The following is a 17,361-nucleotide window of genomic DNA, read 5'->3' as shown; positions in this document are numbered from 1 at the left end:
ATTTGCAACTTGATCATCTGTAGGGAAAAAGTGCACTTCAATAACTCAATCATGAATGAGTTTTATGATGAAATGCATTTGTAAACTTAACGTTTTTTATTTTATTTTATTTATTTATTTATTTTTTTATTTTTTTCTGTCCTGATGTTGAACTAGATATTTAGCAAGCTTGATGGCGCTCTGATTGTCACACTAGAGGGTGGTTAGATGTTGCTATTGGAATTCAAACTATGAAAGGATCTATTAAAGCCAAAAGACTTCTTGACTTACATTAACCCTTGCTCGATACTCTACTTATGCTGAAGGAAGAGAATAAAATGCTACTCTTTACAAGCCCAAGTGCTAAGTCTGAAACCAAGACTATAAACATAACTTGTAGTGGAATTATGATCATTGGGGTTGCTAGCACAATTGAATCAATGAAACCAACAAACAAAGGAGTTTCCCCTTAATTGTGATGTATCCCAAACTGAAATGTACCTCAAAACTATCAAAGTATCATTTTTTCTTTCCAATAACTTTTATCTGGTGCTTGCATATACCAAGCAACAAGAATAACAACAAAGGGAATATTAGGACGAGTATGAGTCAAACATGATAGTTTAGCAACTAACTAATGGTACAAAGTGACATCAACTGCAGTTGTAGTGTAGGTGGAAGTAATTTTAACTCCAAAATTAAAGGGAGAAGGGGTTGGTTTACAATCTTCCATGTGAAAGCAATGAAGAAGGTCATGTGCATACTTAGATTGGGAAAGGAAAATTCCTTCCTGGGTTTGCAAGAATTGGAGGTGAAGGAAATAATTCAAGTATCCTAAGTATGTCATTTCAAACTTCTTCTTAAGGCTTGAATTCACATGGGTTAAAATTGTAAGGAAAATACTAGTGAGGATAAGATAATCAACATAATGAGCAAGGATTATGATATGGATTCCTACTTTCTTGGTGTAGACAATGGAGTTAGAATGACATCTAGAGAAGCCAATATCAAGAAGAAAGTTATCCATTTTTGCATACCAATATTGAGGAGTTTATTTAAGACCATAGATAGATTTCTTAAGGTCGCAAACAAGGTTGGAGTCACTCTGGACATAGCCAGGGGGTTGTTCCATGTAGATCTCTTCTTTTAGATCCCCATGGAGGAAGGCATATTTAACATCTATCTGATGGAACTCCCATCCATGGGAGGTAGCAAGGACTAGAACAAGGAAAATGGAATTCATATTGGTGACAAGGGAAAAGGTTTTTTTTTACGAGCCAAATTTTATCGTCAACTGTTAGGGAATCTTCCCAGTGCAGAATCCCAACTAGACTCTAGATACACTTTCCAAAGCTTGTATTTACTTGCGATAAGTATGACCTTGTGTTGTATCTCATCCCCATACCTAGTGAGGTATTCTAATGCATCTTGTACCGAGATTGGTTTCTTAGCTTTTATCTGACTCAATAGCATGGCAAGCATTGTATGCAACTTCATAGGCTTGTCATGTGACTGCATCTTGATATGGACAACAACCCTACCATTATTTGTTGTTATCCAATTTTTCCTTAGGAACTCTTCATGTGCATTAGGATATTTGATGATCCATTTGTATATAAGGTTAATTGCTGAGGTGGTTTTTTTTATTCTTATCCCTTTGTCTTGTAATTCACTTTACATGCCTGGAAATGGAGCCATAACTTGATGTAGTGTCAACATCTCATTGTAAACAAGATGTATGACTTCTTCTAGCACTTTGAATTCTTCAAGAATGGAGGTTTGCAAGTCTTCACCTCAGGGGTGCAAAGTCAGCAAAGCTTGGTTTTTAATTCTGCAACTGAAGGCCATTTTTCAGAAGCGGCTAACTTTGCCTTCAAACCTTCATTTTCATTAGTTAATCAATCTATATTCAATTCTATAGCAGCTGCAAAAGCACTTCTAACAGAAACTATCATCCTAGGGTTCATCATGGTGTTCATCACTATCTCCCTTTATGTAGTGATTGACATGGGCTTTACTAGGTTCTTAGACAAGAAATTGTGGCTTTCCTACATGATATTTTATTGGACTTGGTCAAAGGTAAGCCTAGAGATATCCAACACCTCTTTCTCTTTTGCTTCTGTGATGCTTAATGCTTGCAATGTGAGATGTCCATCGGTGATAGGAGTAGGTAGTGGGACATTCAAATTAGGTAACTCCAACTGCACTTATAATCTCTTTGATAGATTATTTTTCACTAACTTATCTTCTTGTTCTTTGGCAAGTAGCTATTATTCGAGCTACTTAGCTAAGGCCTCTTGTTTCCACTTGGTTTCCTCCTCTTCCTTTCTTTTCCTTTCTCCTCTTCTTTCCTTCTTTATTCTTCTTCTCTTCTCCTTAGTTCTTCTTTTGTTTTCTTTCTAATTTCTTCCTCATCCCTCCTTTTCTTCATTGCCTCCTCATTTTTATTCTTAGCTACCTCTGTGTTCTTTCTCTTGTGGGCTTCTTTTCTTTTATTCTCTTCTTTCTTTTTCAGGTTTTCTTCTTCTCCTTTCTTCTTTCTCAGCTCTTCCTCTGCTTGTTTATGTTGAGCTTCTTCTTGTTCTTTTCGTCGATCCTCTTCTTATTGCTACTACTGCTAGGCTTCTTGCTTATCTTCTTTCTACTTATTCTACTTTTCATTGTTGGTTTCCTGTTCTCGCTTCCTTGTGAGAATGGCTACTTTAGACTTTAAGCTCATGCTTTCTTGGGTATCATGTTCATGTTGTTCTTCTTCGTCCACCTGCAAGGTTGATTCTATTGCTTTGGACGCGTTATATTTTTTTTTTTATCTTTTCCTCCTTTTTATCAGTGAATGACGCATAAGCCCAACAAGACCCAATTGAGTTTCATTGTGCCAATGCAATACCCATGGGGTCATATTTGTGGAAGCTCAACTCAATAAAATGGAATCATTGTAAATATTTAGATTATGTTTTTGCCTCCTTAAATCTTTTAATAGTGTATTCTCAAATGTCTAATGGGAAGATAGGTCATGGTCCCTTCTTGCCTTTTACCAAAATCGTGCACAACCAAGTGGTTAGATGGTAAGAAACCTCCTTGATGCAGGAGCATTCACCCAAGGGAAATCATTGTAAATAGTAAACATAGGGGGTCATGTATTTTAGGAAATAGTTTTCCTAATTCTCAAGTTAATGAAATATTTAGGCCTTTAAATATGATTTAATTAGATAATGGAGGAAGTCGTTAAAGCTCTCAAATAAATGAGAACTGAGTGATGAATAAATGACAAGAGTCAGAAGTCAAATAGGACTCTTAGAACAATTCAAGATTCTAGGAGTGAGAGAGAGTTTTTAGGCATTAAATGGAGAATAGAAGTGGACATAGAGGATAGAGTACATCTAGGAGTCAGTTCAATAGATTTAGGAGTCGGTTTAGTAGATATAGGAGTCAAACCAGGATAGTTCAACAAAACTCCTGGCATATATGTAAGCCTACGGGCATAGTCAAAGGGAGAGGCCACTGACATTGAAAAATAGGCCTGTGCGAGACCGAGGAGTCTCGAATGTAATCTTTGCTTTTACATTAATATATGCAGAGTTTGTTCCTTATTGTGTCAGAGTATTGAAGAGTGTTTTCATGAATGAATTACTTGAATTCGTAGACTCTGTAATAGGTTGCAGGCAGAATTCTGAAGGATGCAGAGGAACAAAGTGATTCATAGGTATCACAATGGGTCATTGAATCCAATTGATGGACAGAGTGAAGCTCTAAAGAATACGCAGAGGTGCAGAACGATTCGAAGAAATCGTAATGGATTGTTGAATCCATTCAAAGGGTCGAGTAATGCTTTGGAAGGATGTTGGTTAATGGAGTTTTGGAGTTAAGTTAAAGCGAGAACGAATGGAATAGCAAAATAACGAAAGGCTGAAGCCTGAAAAAACCCCAAATCATCGAAGAGTTAAAGAAAATGTGGAAAATTTCTAAGTAAAAGGATTGAACAGAGGAGTGAAGATTAATGCTCAAGAACTGTTAGATCTGGGAAGATCAACGGCTGAGATCAAATCGGCCCCAAAATATCACATCGCATCAGTTCAAGTGGAAGAGGAACCAGCCTATGGAACTGTCGAACTCTGATAGGGCGATATAACCAAAACCAAAGTTCCATAATGATGGATTTGAATCCCTATCGGGTCTGAAGATATGATCACATCGAGTGAAGAGAAGTGCGAACTCCGATAAGCGGAGTCGGAGGTGTCGATGATCGGAGGTATCAGGAGATCGAGAATCGGCGTATGGAACGAGGCTGGTGATAATACAAAGGGCCGATGGATGAACGGACCCAACGTCACTTTGAGCTACAATATATAAACTTTGAAGTTTGCCTTATATTGGTTCGGGTGGAAGTTTAAAGTAATTCCTTTGTCTGGTGTTAAAGAGTTGCACCAAGAGTGTGTAAAGGCTAGAACATAGATGTAACGACTCCGATAGTCACATATCGGAGTCGGAGGGGTGATGAACCACATATGTGGTAAGGCTGGGGGAGAATGCGATGGCCGATTACGATGAGGTTTAACCTCGAGGATTGTGTAGAACTCGTACGAAAGGCAGAGGAAGGTATGTTTTGTGGGAATTTTCCTTTGTTAATGGATTTTATAAGGAATAGCACGAATAGACCATTTTAAGCGTTGTAACATATATAAACGAAGGTTTTGAAAAGGGAAGGATATATATGTGTGGTTTAAGGGAAATAAAGGTTAACGAAGGTTGTTATAGGGTGATAAGGTGCTGATAGAAAGGAGGAAGGATTATAAAGAGTTTAAAGTCCTGATAGGAGGTATTGGCGGGGCGATTGAGTTCGGATAACAAGGAACTACTATGTAGGGCCTTAACCATTGATGTTATGAATATTTGACTCCTTTGTGAGTAATTTACCTGGGACAGTTGTGTTTATGCATTGTTATGCATATTGTGGATATGTGCGGGTATTTACCCTGCACCATTAGTGGTATTAGAGCAGACTGGTATCAAAGCAGATTTGAAATCAAATTAGATTTGTATCAAAGCAGAATTGTAATCAGAACAAGGAAGATTTCCTATGAAAGGAGTTTGCACACAGAAGAAGGTAATGTGCATGAATGAATGATAGAGACTACAGTGGGAGATTGTAACAGTTCCAACAGAGGCTTGGAATTAAAAAAACAGAGGAAAGAAAAAGCAAGATTAGTTAATGCAAGTTCTGAAGGAAAGAAGACTTGGAGATAAAACAGAGGGCAATCCATTCAAAGTGCAGAAGAATGGGTGAAACAAGATCATGCTGAGATCTTGAAGGAGAGGTAATATTTTATGTTCTATTGAGAATGTGTGTTTTTATATTAATGCACAAGTGATAGCAAGAGAAGCTGTGAGAAGAACAGATGAGTTCTTGAAGATAGAGTAAGGAGAATACTCTAAAAGAGAAGTGGTAGTGAACCTGAAGAATCCAATAAGAGATTAGACAAAGAGGACAACTGAAGTGTTCTCAAGAGAGAATGAGAAATTGCAGAAGCCTAGAAGAAGCAAAGGTGTTGCTCAAGAGGAGGTTCTAGACAGAGGACCGTGCTTACCAAAAGACTGAGTGAGGAGAGCTTAGTGAGGTAAGATTGCAGCAAGGAGGACTAGCTGTAGTAGAGGCTTATTGCAGATGAGTGAGGAGCTCATGAAGAAAGGAGGGAAGAAGATGACTACTGATAGTCATAGAAGAGGTTCAGAAAGAAGCAACAGTAGAAGAAAGATGAAGAAAGAGGATGCTAAAGAAAATGGAAAGAAGACGAGTCAAGAGGAAATTGACCAGGAAGTTGCAGATTTAAAAGAACAACTCAATGCATTAAGGAGAATGCTTGAGGAAAGCCAAAGACTAGGTTGGATCTTGAGGAAGAAGCTAGTAAAATGGAAAACGATACGGAGAAGGCTACAACAAATACAAGTGAAGTGGCTGATGGGAAAACTCAAGGAAGTTGAGTTAGAAATGGAAGAGTACATTTGTGAACTAGAACAAGGAGAAATTCTGGGAGAAAGTGAATATGAAGACTTGAATACTGAAACTTCAAGAGAGGCCAAAAGGTCACATGGTTTTAAAACTGACAATTTGTGTATGTTTGTAGGTGAAACATCTAAGGAAGAACAATTTGCTGATATTGTCATAAAGAAGAAAGAAGACCTGCAGAATCTAAATTCTATTTTGGAAGAAGATAAGATAGATAGATCTCATATGTAGTTGGAGAAAGATATCAAGAAACAAAGTGAAGGACTTGAAGAAATTGAAGAGGAGACCATCGAAGAATTTATGAATCATATGAAGGATTTAGAACGGCAAGGAGATATGATGGATGAACCATCAAGTGAGACCCCAGAGTCTTATATTTTTAAAACTGATAGTTTGTGTATGATGGCAGATATTGCAGAAGAAAATCAGCCTTTTGAAGATATCTTCAGAGGAGATGAAGATCTAGAAACAAAATGTGACAAAAGAAACTTTTCAGAAGAGGAGGAATTTGACTGCATACAGAAGAAAAGGTCTATGGATGAGTCTATAGAAGCTGTCATGGAGATGAGGAATCAAGATCTTATTCTGATGAAGAATGAAGAAATATTGTCTCAGAAAGTTAATCAAATGAGTTTGATCAATGTTATTGATGAAAATCAAATGCAGGAGAATGATAATGCAGATGATGAGACAAGAATAGCTCTTGGTGAAGACAAACATCAAGAGACTAAAGGTAAGCTTGAAGAAGAGACTATGTTAGCTGAAAACATAATAAAGGATCATCAATTTACTGTGATGATAGACACAGTAGAAGTAGCCATGGAAGTTGTTGAGGAAGAAGGACATCTACTAAGGGATGTTAAGGAAGAGGAAACCTATGCAAAGGATTTCACCTTGGGAGAAGAAACACTAACAAAAGAGTGTTTTGCAGAGGATGAGCAATCTTTTGAAGCTTTCAGAAGTATGGAGAAGTATCTTTTAGAAGATAACAACTTTGAAGTAAAGGAGGATGGAGAATGTCTCTTAAATGAGAAAATCAGTGAATTATTGCAGCAGAAAGAACTTAAGGTTGGAAGTGATGATAAAATACTGGAAAAGTGTCACAGAGAAATTGCATTGCTAGAATATTTGCTGGAAAATTCAGAGTATGACAGTATGATTGCAGAAGAAGGAGTTCACTACAGTGGACAAGGGCAGGAAAACATCATTAGGACAGATGGTGTGAAAGAGAGACTAATGGGCAGTCTCATGAATTCTTTTGAGAATTCAAAACAACATACTGATGTGTTGACAGAGGGAAAAGAAATAGAGTAGCAAACTGAGTTTTTGAAAAATGGAAATAAGGCACAACAACCTTATGTTTTTAATAACAAGTATTTTGAGTGTGCAGGTTTTGTTGCAATTGCTGGAGGAGAGTTGGCACAAGTGAACAACCAAATGAAGGGGAAAGAAGAGAATTATATGGAAGAACTTAATCCATGGAATGAAGATGTTAAATCATTGGAGAGAGTGTTGGACAGTCATGATTTAGTCATGAAAGAGGGTAAGGATGATAGGGAGGCAGTTAGAGTCAGCAAAGAAAGCAAGGCAAAGGTTGAAGCAAGCAAAGCAAGTGTTGAAGCAAGAGAAAGCAAAGGAAACCAACACCAAACTGAGGAACTAATGGACAGCAACAACAACCTGAAACAAAAAGAAGGAGGTAGAAATAAGAAACAGAATATGGACCAGTCCAAAGATGTACTAGAAAAAGAGATTGAAGAAATGTGGCAGCTGATGATGAAGCAGTTCAAATGGAGAAAAATGGCAGCAACAGGAAGAAATATCAATCAAAACTTGAACTTGATTGACAAGAAGAAGAAGATGGAGCAAAAGACAACATGACTATAGCAGCAACAAGGGAACAAAGCATGTGGATAGTTACAGAACAAAGTGTGGGATCCAGGAAGACCAAGACCATAAGACACATGATTAGGAGATCATGAATACTTTCTACTTTTGGAGTCTGATGCAGGAGCATTCACCCAAGGGAAATCATTGTAAATAGTAGACATAGGGGGTCATGTATTTTAGGAAATAGTTTTCCTTAGTCTCAAGTTAATGCAATATTTAGGCCTTTAAGTATGGTTTAATTAGATAATGGAGGAAGTCGTAAAAGCTTTCAAATAAATGAGAACTGAGTGATGAATAAATGACAAGAGTCAGAAGTCAAATAGGACTCTTAGAACAGTTCAAGATTCTAGGAGCGAGAGAGAGTTTTTAGGCATTAAATGGAGAATAGAAGTGGACATAGAGGATAGAGTACATCTAGGAGTCAGTTCAATAGATTTAGGAGTCGGTTCAGTAGACATAGGAGTCGAACCAGGATAGTTCAACAGAACTCCTGGCATATATGTAAGCCTACGGGCAGAGTCAAAGGGAGAGGCCACTGACATTGAAAAATAGGCCTGTGCGAGACCGAGGTGTCTTGAATGTAATCTTTTCTTTTACATTAATATATGCAGAGTTTGTTCCTGACTGTGTCAAAGTATTGAAGAGTGTTTTCATGAATGAGTTACTTGAATTCGTAGGCTCTGTAATAGGTTGCAGGCAAAATTCTGAAGGACACAGAGGAACAGAGTGATTCAGAGGAATCACAATGGGTCATTGAATCCAATTGATGGACAAAGTGAAGCTTTGAAGAATACGCAGAGGTGCAGAACGATTCAAAGAAATCGTAATGGATTGTTGAATCCATTCAAAGGGTCGAGTAATGCTCTGGAAGGACATTGGTTAATGTAGTTGTGGAGTTAAGTTCAAGTGAGAATGAATGGAACAACAGAAGAATGGAAGGCTGAAACCTGAATAAAACCCCAAATCATCGAAGAGTTGAAGAAAATGCGGAAAATTTCTAAGTAAAAGGATTAAACAGAGGAGTGAAGATTGATGCTCAGGTACCATTAGATCTAGGAAGATCAATGGTCGAGATTGAATTGGCCCCAAAATATCGCATCACATCAGTTCAAGTGGAAGAGGGACCGACCTATGGAACTGCCAAACTCCGATAGGGCGATATAACCGGAACTGAAGTTCCATAAAGGCAGATTTGAATCCCTATTGGGTCCGAAGATATGATCACATTGAGTGAAGAGAAGTGTGAACTCCGATAAGTGGAGTTGAAGGTGTCAGCGATCAGACATATCGGGAGATCGAGAATCGGCGTATGGAACGAGGCTGGCAATAATACAAAGGGCCGATGGATGAACAGACCCGATGTCACTTTGAGCTATAGTATATAAACTTTGAAGTCTGCCTTATATTGGTTCGGGCGGAAGTTTAAAGTAATTCCTTTGTATGGTGTTAAAGAGTTGCACTGAGAGTGTGTAAAGGCTAGAACATAGATGTAACGACTCCAATAGTCGCATATCAGAGTTGGAGGGGTGATGAACCACATATGTTGTAAGGTTGGGGGAGAATGCGATGGCCAATTGCGATGAGTTTTAACCTTGGGGATTGTGCAAAACCCATACGAAAGGCGGAGGAAGGTATGTTTTGGGGGGCATTTTCCTTTGTTAATGGATTTTATAAGGAATAGGACCAATAGAGCATTTTAAGCGTTGTAACATATATAAACGAAGGTTTTGAAAAGGGAAGGATATATATATATATATATATATATATATATATATATATATATGTGTGTGTGTGTGTGTGTGTGTGTGGTTTAAGGGAAATAAAGGTTAGCGAAGGTTGTTACAAGGTGATAAGGTCCCGATAGAAAGGATGAAGGATTATAAAGAGTTTAAAGTTCCGATAGGAGGTATTGGTGGGGTGATTGAGTTCCGATAACAAGGAACTGTTATGTAGGGCCTTAACCGTTGATGTTATGAAGATTTGACTCCTTGTGAGTAATTTTCCTGGGACAGTTGTGTTTATGCATTGGTATGCATACTGTGGGTATGTGCGAGTATTTACCCTGCACCACTCCTCTAACAACACTTTATCTATAAAAAACATGTGGAGAGAATGAGGAGGCTTGTAGACACAAAAAACCATGATATAAGTAGTCCCTCCAATTGGAAACCAATATGTAATATCATGAATAGAATTCCTAGCTATTTCAGACATGCATAGAGGCTCCTCGCTGAAAAGTTCATTATATAGAGGAGAGATAAAATATTGTATGATCTTATCATACACACCTTTGTATCTTATGCTCCATAAGCTCTTGTAATAGATATTCACAGGTGATTCTTCCTTAGGGGTCCACTTTAAGCCCAACCCTTTAAAGTTATACTCTGCACACTACATCTAAAAGGTAAGAAGCCATATATTGTTCTCCTTTTGTTGGGCTCTTTATCGCATAGGAATCTGATTTGAGAAATGATGCAATTATGCTTTTCCCAAATGAATATTGTTCCTTTTGTGGCAACTGAATTCATCAAGGGAACCCAGGTTTCTTGGAAGGTTCTTGCATCTAGTTTTCCATAGAGCCTGTTCATCATAACATCCATGATTTGATCAACTTTCTTGAGATATTTTGTCTTGTAGATTCCATGAGCTCTGTGCCTAAACTTGTTGGACTCTTGCCACCATGATCTCAACACATCCTTCTAAGATCCTTCAAATCTAGAAAACCATTGTCTATTGAACATTTATTGATGCTTGGGGAGTTTATAATAAATTGCAATGTTAGTAGTAGTAAGGGATGCTACACGTTCTCCCTTATGATTTTTCATTGCTCCCTGATCTACATTTGTTTGTTGAAGGATCCATTCTATTATCTCAGCACACAGGAAGATTGGTGGATGCACTGCAACCTTGTGTAGCTAGGACTTATTTACATTGATGTATACTTGGAAATCCTCCTCATCTTGTGGAATCTCTTTTCTCTACAACTTCGAGTAAATGCCTCCCTGTGTGAGTTATGTTTCCTTGTTAATATGACAAACAATATCTCCATAGATATGCAATTTCAAAGAGTTATTGACCGCTCCCTCAATGCTACTTCTAATCCTGCTGGAGCTTCTACTGAATCCTCTAATGATAGGTTGTTAGGCCCCTATACTACTAGTGTAACCCCTTATTGTTATTAGTACAACCCACTTATTATATTGATGTACCCATGTAGTGCCCATATTGTTACTATTGTGCCCCATAGAAGCCCACTATTGTTATTATTGTGCCCTTACATTATTATTGTTATGTCGGCTCTGATTATGTTATGACCCCTTAGACTCCTATATATAGAAAGGAGGTCTTTTCATTTGTATCATCCAAGAATTTTTCATTTATGTAATGTAAAGGAGGTTGCCCCCTCGAAGAGGCTGAATTCTAAGGCGTGGATCTATCTTTTCTATCTTTTTCTTGAGCTGGTTCATAACATTTGGTATCAGAGCTTTGGATTCTAGGGTTTCGCTGCTCTAAACAGGTCATTGTGGAATTTTCGCTATAACTTTTTTTTGCGACGTTTCAGAAGCTAAAAAAAAACCCATTTGAGAAGACATTGCGCTGAATCTCGGGTCCGAATTTCAGAGCTTTTCGCGCTATATTTGCGGAGATATGATTTGCGGAAGTTGGTCTTTTTGCAGACTCCTGAATTACATTCCAATCAGGTGACCTGGGGAAAATCGTCATAACTTTCTCTCTGAGCATTGGATTGAAATTTCATAAGAAGGTACAGAAAGAGGATGTACTGTAGTTTTTTGTATATATTTTTCAAAGCCAAAGGTCGAAACAATGACACGTGGCATTTCATAAAAGTTCGCTCTTTTGGAAGGGTCTATAATCAGGTCATCTTGGGAGATTGTGCATAACTCTTTCCTGGAGAATCCAATTTGGATCAGACTGGTGGCATTGGAAAGAGGACACAGAGGGCTACTATAGGGTGTAATTTCAGAACTTAAAGATCCAAAAGTACAGAGTTACAGTCGTTTCAAGATCGAGCTCCTAAAATCAAGAAAAGGCAAGATGAGGAAGTTTGATGGCAAGGATCCGGTAAAATGGATACTTCAGAGGGAGCAATATTTTGATCTACATGGTGTACCACTGTTACAAAAGGTATGTATTGCATCTTCATATTTAGAACCGGATCAATTTTTATGGTATGAAGGACTTTGTTCTCGTAAACAACTTGTTACGTGGTCAATCTTCACGGAGGAAATGATAGCAGATTATGAGGATACAAAAAGCAACACCTTCTTTAGAGCAACACCAAGAGTAAAAGGGCTTTGTGACATAGTGGAAAGCAAAATTATGGCAACCAGGAAGCATACCACTCACAACTATAAAGATGGAAGTGTTGTTGCCCCTAGTCTTCCACAACCTATAAGTTTGACACCACAACAATTGGAAGAAAAAAGAGCAAAAGGGCTTTGTTACAGTTGTGACAGCAAATACACTAAAGGTCATAAGTGTGCTGAGAATAAATTATTCTACATGGATTGTGAAGAAGAAGAAGAAAAGGAGCAAGAAAGGTCAAAAGAAGAGGATATACTCCAGGAACAAAGCCTAGATAAAGAAGAAATGAATCCAACCATATCTTGTAATGCGTTGGCGGGAATTACCACTCCTCAAACCATCAAGATAGAAGGGCAAATCAAGAAGAAAAAGGTAATAGTGTTGATTGATTCAGGAAGTACCCATAATTTTATTCATTGTAAGGTAGCAAAAGAATTGAATAGCTTCTTATATCCAGCACCAGAGTGTCAAGTGATGGTTGCAAATGGAGGAACAATAAATTTCTTAGGAAAGTGCCATAATATCAAGCTATCCATAGGAGAATATGTATTGACTAGCCCAATGCTTTCCATTCCAATGGGAGGTGCTGATGTTGTACTAGGAGTCCAATGGCTACAATCCTTGGGTACAATAGCTTTTAATTTTCAAGAAATTTTCATGAAATTTTCTGTGGAAGGAAAGGAAGTTGAATTAAGGGGTATTGCAGGGAAACCGGGAAAGATAATTAGCTCTAATGGTATGAAAAAGCTTCTAAAAAAGGAACAAAGAGGTGTAATTGCACAATTATGTTCGCTAGACGTTTCCACATTGGAATCATCTATTTCTCCAGATCTCCAAAAATTCTTGGACAATCATTCCAAGGTATTTGAGACTCCCAAAGGTCTCCCACCTATTCGTGATCATGATCATGCTATTCATCTGGTTCCAGGAAGTGTTCCTCCAAACATCAGGCCTTACAGCTATCCCTATGCCCAAAAGAGTGAAATTGAACGTATGGTTGTAGAAATGCTAGAGGCTGGTATAATTCAACCGAGTCAAAGTTCTTTCTCTGCTCCGGTAGTATTGGTGCACAAGAAGGATGGATCATGGCGCATGTGTCCATATTATAGGGAGCTCAACAAGCTCACTATTAAAGATAAGTTCCCCATTCCTGTCATTGATGAATTACTGGATAAATTGCATGGATCAATTGACTTCAGCAAGTTGGATCTTCGTTCAAGATATCATCAAATCAGAATGAAGACTGAAGACATTCTGAAAACAACATTTAGAACTCATGAGGGTCATTATGAATTTTTGGTCATGCCTTTTGGCCTTACCAATGCACCTTCAACATGTCAAGGTTTGATGAATTCCATTTTCAAACCATTCCTTAGAAAATTTGTGTTAGTATTTTTTGATGATATACTAACCTACAACAAGTCTTGGAAGGATCATGTTGAACATGTTGACAGGGTGCTACAACTATTGGAAGAGAAACAATTATATGCAAAAAGATCCAAATGTTTCTTTGGAGTACAAGAGGAGGAATATCTGGGTCATATTGTATCTCATGGAGGAGTTAAGGTAGACCCTAGCAAAATTAAATCCATTAAGGAAATGTTGGCAATACTCCATGCACTTAATAAATGGAGACCCTACCTAATGGGAAGACACTTCAAGGTAAAAACGGATCATGATAGCCTTAATACTTTTTAGAACAAAGATTATCCTCTGAAGAGAAACAAAAGTGGGTCACAAAGATGTTGGGTTATGACTTTGAAATCATCTACAAAAAAGGGAAGCAAAATGTGGTGGCAGATGCACTCTCAAGAAAGGATGAGGATGTGGAAGCATTGTTGTGCGCCATTTCTATTATCCAACCAGATTGGATAAACGAAGCAAGGGATGAATGGAAGAAGGACGAAGAAGTATGGCCACTTATTCAAAAGTTGCAAGAGATCCCAATTCAAACAATATTACTAGAAATTGAAGAGGAAGGAAAAATCATATTGGAACCCGGAGCAGTCACAGAAACAAGAACCCGCTGAAGATTCCACATGGGAGGACAAGAATTTTATACAGAAGCATCAAGAACTACTCAAGCGTTGAGGACAACTCTTTTTGAAGGAGAGGGGCATGTTAGGCCCCTATACTACTAGTGTAACCCCTTATTGTTATTAGTACAACCCACTTATTATATTGATGTACCCATGTAGTGCCCATATTGTTACAATTGTGCCTCATAGAAGCCCACTATTGTTATTATTGTGCCCTTACATTATTATTGTTATGACGGCTCTGATTATGTTATGACCCCTTAGGCTCCTATATATAGAAAGGAGGTCTTTTCATTTGTATCATCCAAGAATTGTTCATTTATGTAATGTAAAGGAGGTTGCCCCTCGAAGAGGCTAAATTCTAAGGCGTGGATCTATATTTTCTATCTTTTTCTTGAGCTGGTTCATAACATAGGTGGAACCATCTCTTCGAACAAAGATGTTATGCTGAGGAAATCTAAGTCAATGGTACCTGGCATTTTGAATATATTCATTAATGAAACAAATGTTAGCTTAAGTAAATGATAATCATTAATTGCACAAGAGAAAAGTAAGGTCTAGGTCAAGCTTCATGATGTCAGGGATAAGTTGATCAGGTTTGATAGGGAGAAAGCCCTTCTATAGGTCACGTATTCAAAAGATAAAGCATGTCACACTTCATAAAAGTAGATTCATTGAAGACTGTTGTTGCAATTTGTGATCTCATGGGATGGGTAAAATGGCGTAGCCACAATTTTCATCAATAGTGAAGGTTGCACTTCGTTTTTTTAGCGCAAATTACATTTTCAGTTAAAAATTGATTGTGATTGTGAATGTGATATGTTACTTAGGATTGGTCATGATTCACAACTCTATTGCAGGTCACATTTCTACATCATAGTCTCATTGAAGAATGGATTTGTGACCAGGGATAAAGGAAGAAGAGGGCATAGTTTTAGTCACAAATATCATAGTTTCAACAAGTGCGACTTGTATTTTTCCCCATAGATGCATCCAATACTTAGTTGCAAACTTGAGTCCAATTTTCATTGGGTTTGAAAGACGTGTTTTGTGGCTTATACAATATGCTACCCATCCAATTCGTCACTCATAAATCCTAACCCTAGACTTGATTCAAAATGGTCGTTGAAGGGTTTTTTATGGGTGAAACATAAAAAGGGTGTTGGCTTTAGAATTCCCTATGGACATAGAATGGTGCATGATGGTATACAACCTGCAAAAACAAATTTATGGAGTTTCAACCCCAAGCCATGCCAAAAGAATGCATACGATCAAATCAAACTATATATATATATATATATATATATATATATATATATATATTCTTGAACCTTTCAACATAGAATCATAAGCAATCTAAAATAGTGTCAGATCAAACTTAGGCTAAGGACCATTACAGAAGCATGGTATGCAAGGGTTTGAGCAATTATAAATTAGGGTCGAGAGCGAAACAAAGATGGGGAATCTAGGCAAGAATTCATTGAAGGTTGAGGTTGTAATTCCAAATTACGGGCTAAAAGAGTAAGCAGGGACACAAATGAGTGATATATGTAAGAGAGGCTAGGAGGAGGGTTAATTCAACATTTGGCAATTTGAGTAAGAAATAATGATTATAGTGCACATATGTTACTTACTAGGAGGTCACACTCGTAGATGATAGCCAGATGGAGGTTTGCTCATCCAATTGTGAATGCATAATGGAATGGAAAGGTGAAGTGAATTTTTTATATAAAGTGATGGCACATGTTGGGGGGGTCGCATCCTAGAAATGCAGAGTGTGTTTGTCACAAGCGCTAGGTATAATGAGGTCGCAAATCGTAGTTATAGAGTACAGTGAGAAACCATTGCAAAATCATGATACAGTTTGTGACTAAGGGTGAAAGGAGTTTAGGGAAGGTTACAAACCACAATTTCAGTGGCTAGTGAGGTTTCCATTGCACATTGTGATTATGACATGCCATTAGGTCAACGAAACATAAGTTTTGAAACTTTAAGGATAGGATTACTAGCAGGAAATGGAAACCCTAGCTATATTAAAGGAAGAGTTAAACCTTAGGAAACCACAGGAAAAGCATGACAGGAAGTTGAGTAAGGGGGTCTCCAAATTTTGAAAATCTTGAAAATTTGGGGTTTTTGTAGCGGCTACAACAATTAGCGATTTACTAGTAGGACCTTAGAATATATGCTTAACCTTTGACCAAGATGAATTCTAATCATCAGAAGTGTTTTCTTAGACCTATGGATCCCACTAATTTCACTCTGAAACGCCTTTTAATAAATGTATTCTCTCTATCACTTTGATTGATTTTCTTCGAACACATTTAATAAGATAAGAGGCAGCACTAATGGCTTCAATAGGGGATCAGGATAGTGAAAGTGTGAGTTTTATATGTTCAGAATTAAAGTGAGTCCCCAATGTTTCTCTACTGCCAGCAAGCATGTCCAGTACCTCGATGGAGTCATTAAAGAAGTCAAAAACATTGCCTTGTTTCCAGTAGGTTTGTTTAGTACCTCGACCAAGTCCTTACATCACCTCTCTACACAAGAATCCTTTCTCAATCCTTTAACCTTCATTAATTGATTTTTATTTTGCATTCACATCACATTCACATTGGCATCATTTATTAGGTGTTGTTTGCACCAGGGAGGATGAGGGATCCTAATTTATTTTATAAGAAAGAGAGGTTGATCCTTGTAGACTTTAAGATTTTTCCGAAAAGAATTGGATCACTATGAATTTTCTCCTTTTCCCTTTTCTAACCACTAGGCTAACTTACTAAGAATACAATTAGAATTCCACAAGACAATTCAAGTGACAAAAATCCTATTAGGGATGTGGGGTGTTCCAGCTTATTAGAGTTCTCCACAAAGTATAGTTTGTATTCTCCTTATGGATATGTTGATGTTTCTAAGTCTAATAGTCAGAAACCCTCCATGTACTTACTGGTTTATTTCTTCCTACTTGTTTTGATTAATTAACAAGTTATTTACCATGTAAATACTTAAAATAAACACAAGTACATGCTCAACATATTACAGATCATCAACTAAAGGAAACAGAAACAAGCAAACAAGTGACACCATTGTTTTTGGACTAATGTCCTCAGAAAAACCCAATGCGGG

The sequence above is a fragment of the Pinus tabuliformis genome, chromosome 8 (assembly GCF_031772625.1).
Source record: "Pinus tabuliformis cultivar Carrire ecotype Pingquan chromosome 8, CPIR1, whole genome shotgun sequence".
Taxonomy (NCBI): Eukaryota; Viridiplantae; Streptophyta; class Pinopsida; order Pinales; family Pinaceae; genus Pinus; species Pinus tabuliformis.
The sequence above is the reverse complement of the archived record's forward strand: the minus strand, read 5'-3'. Positions refer to the sequence as shown.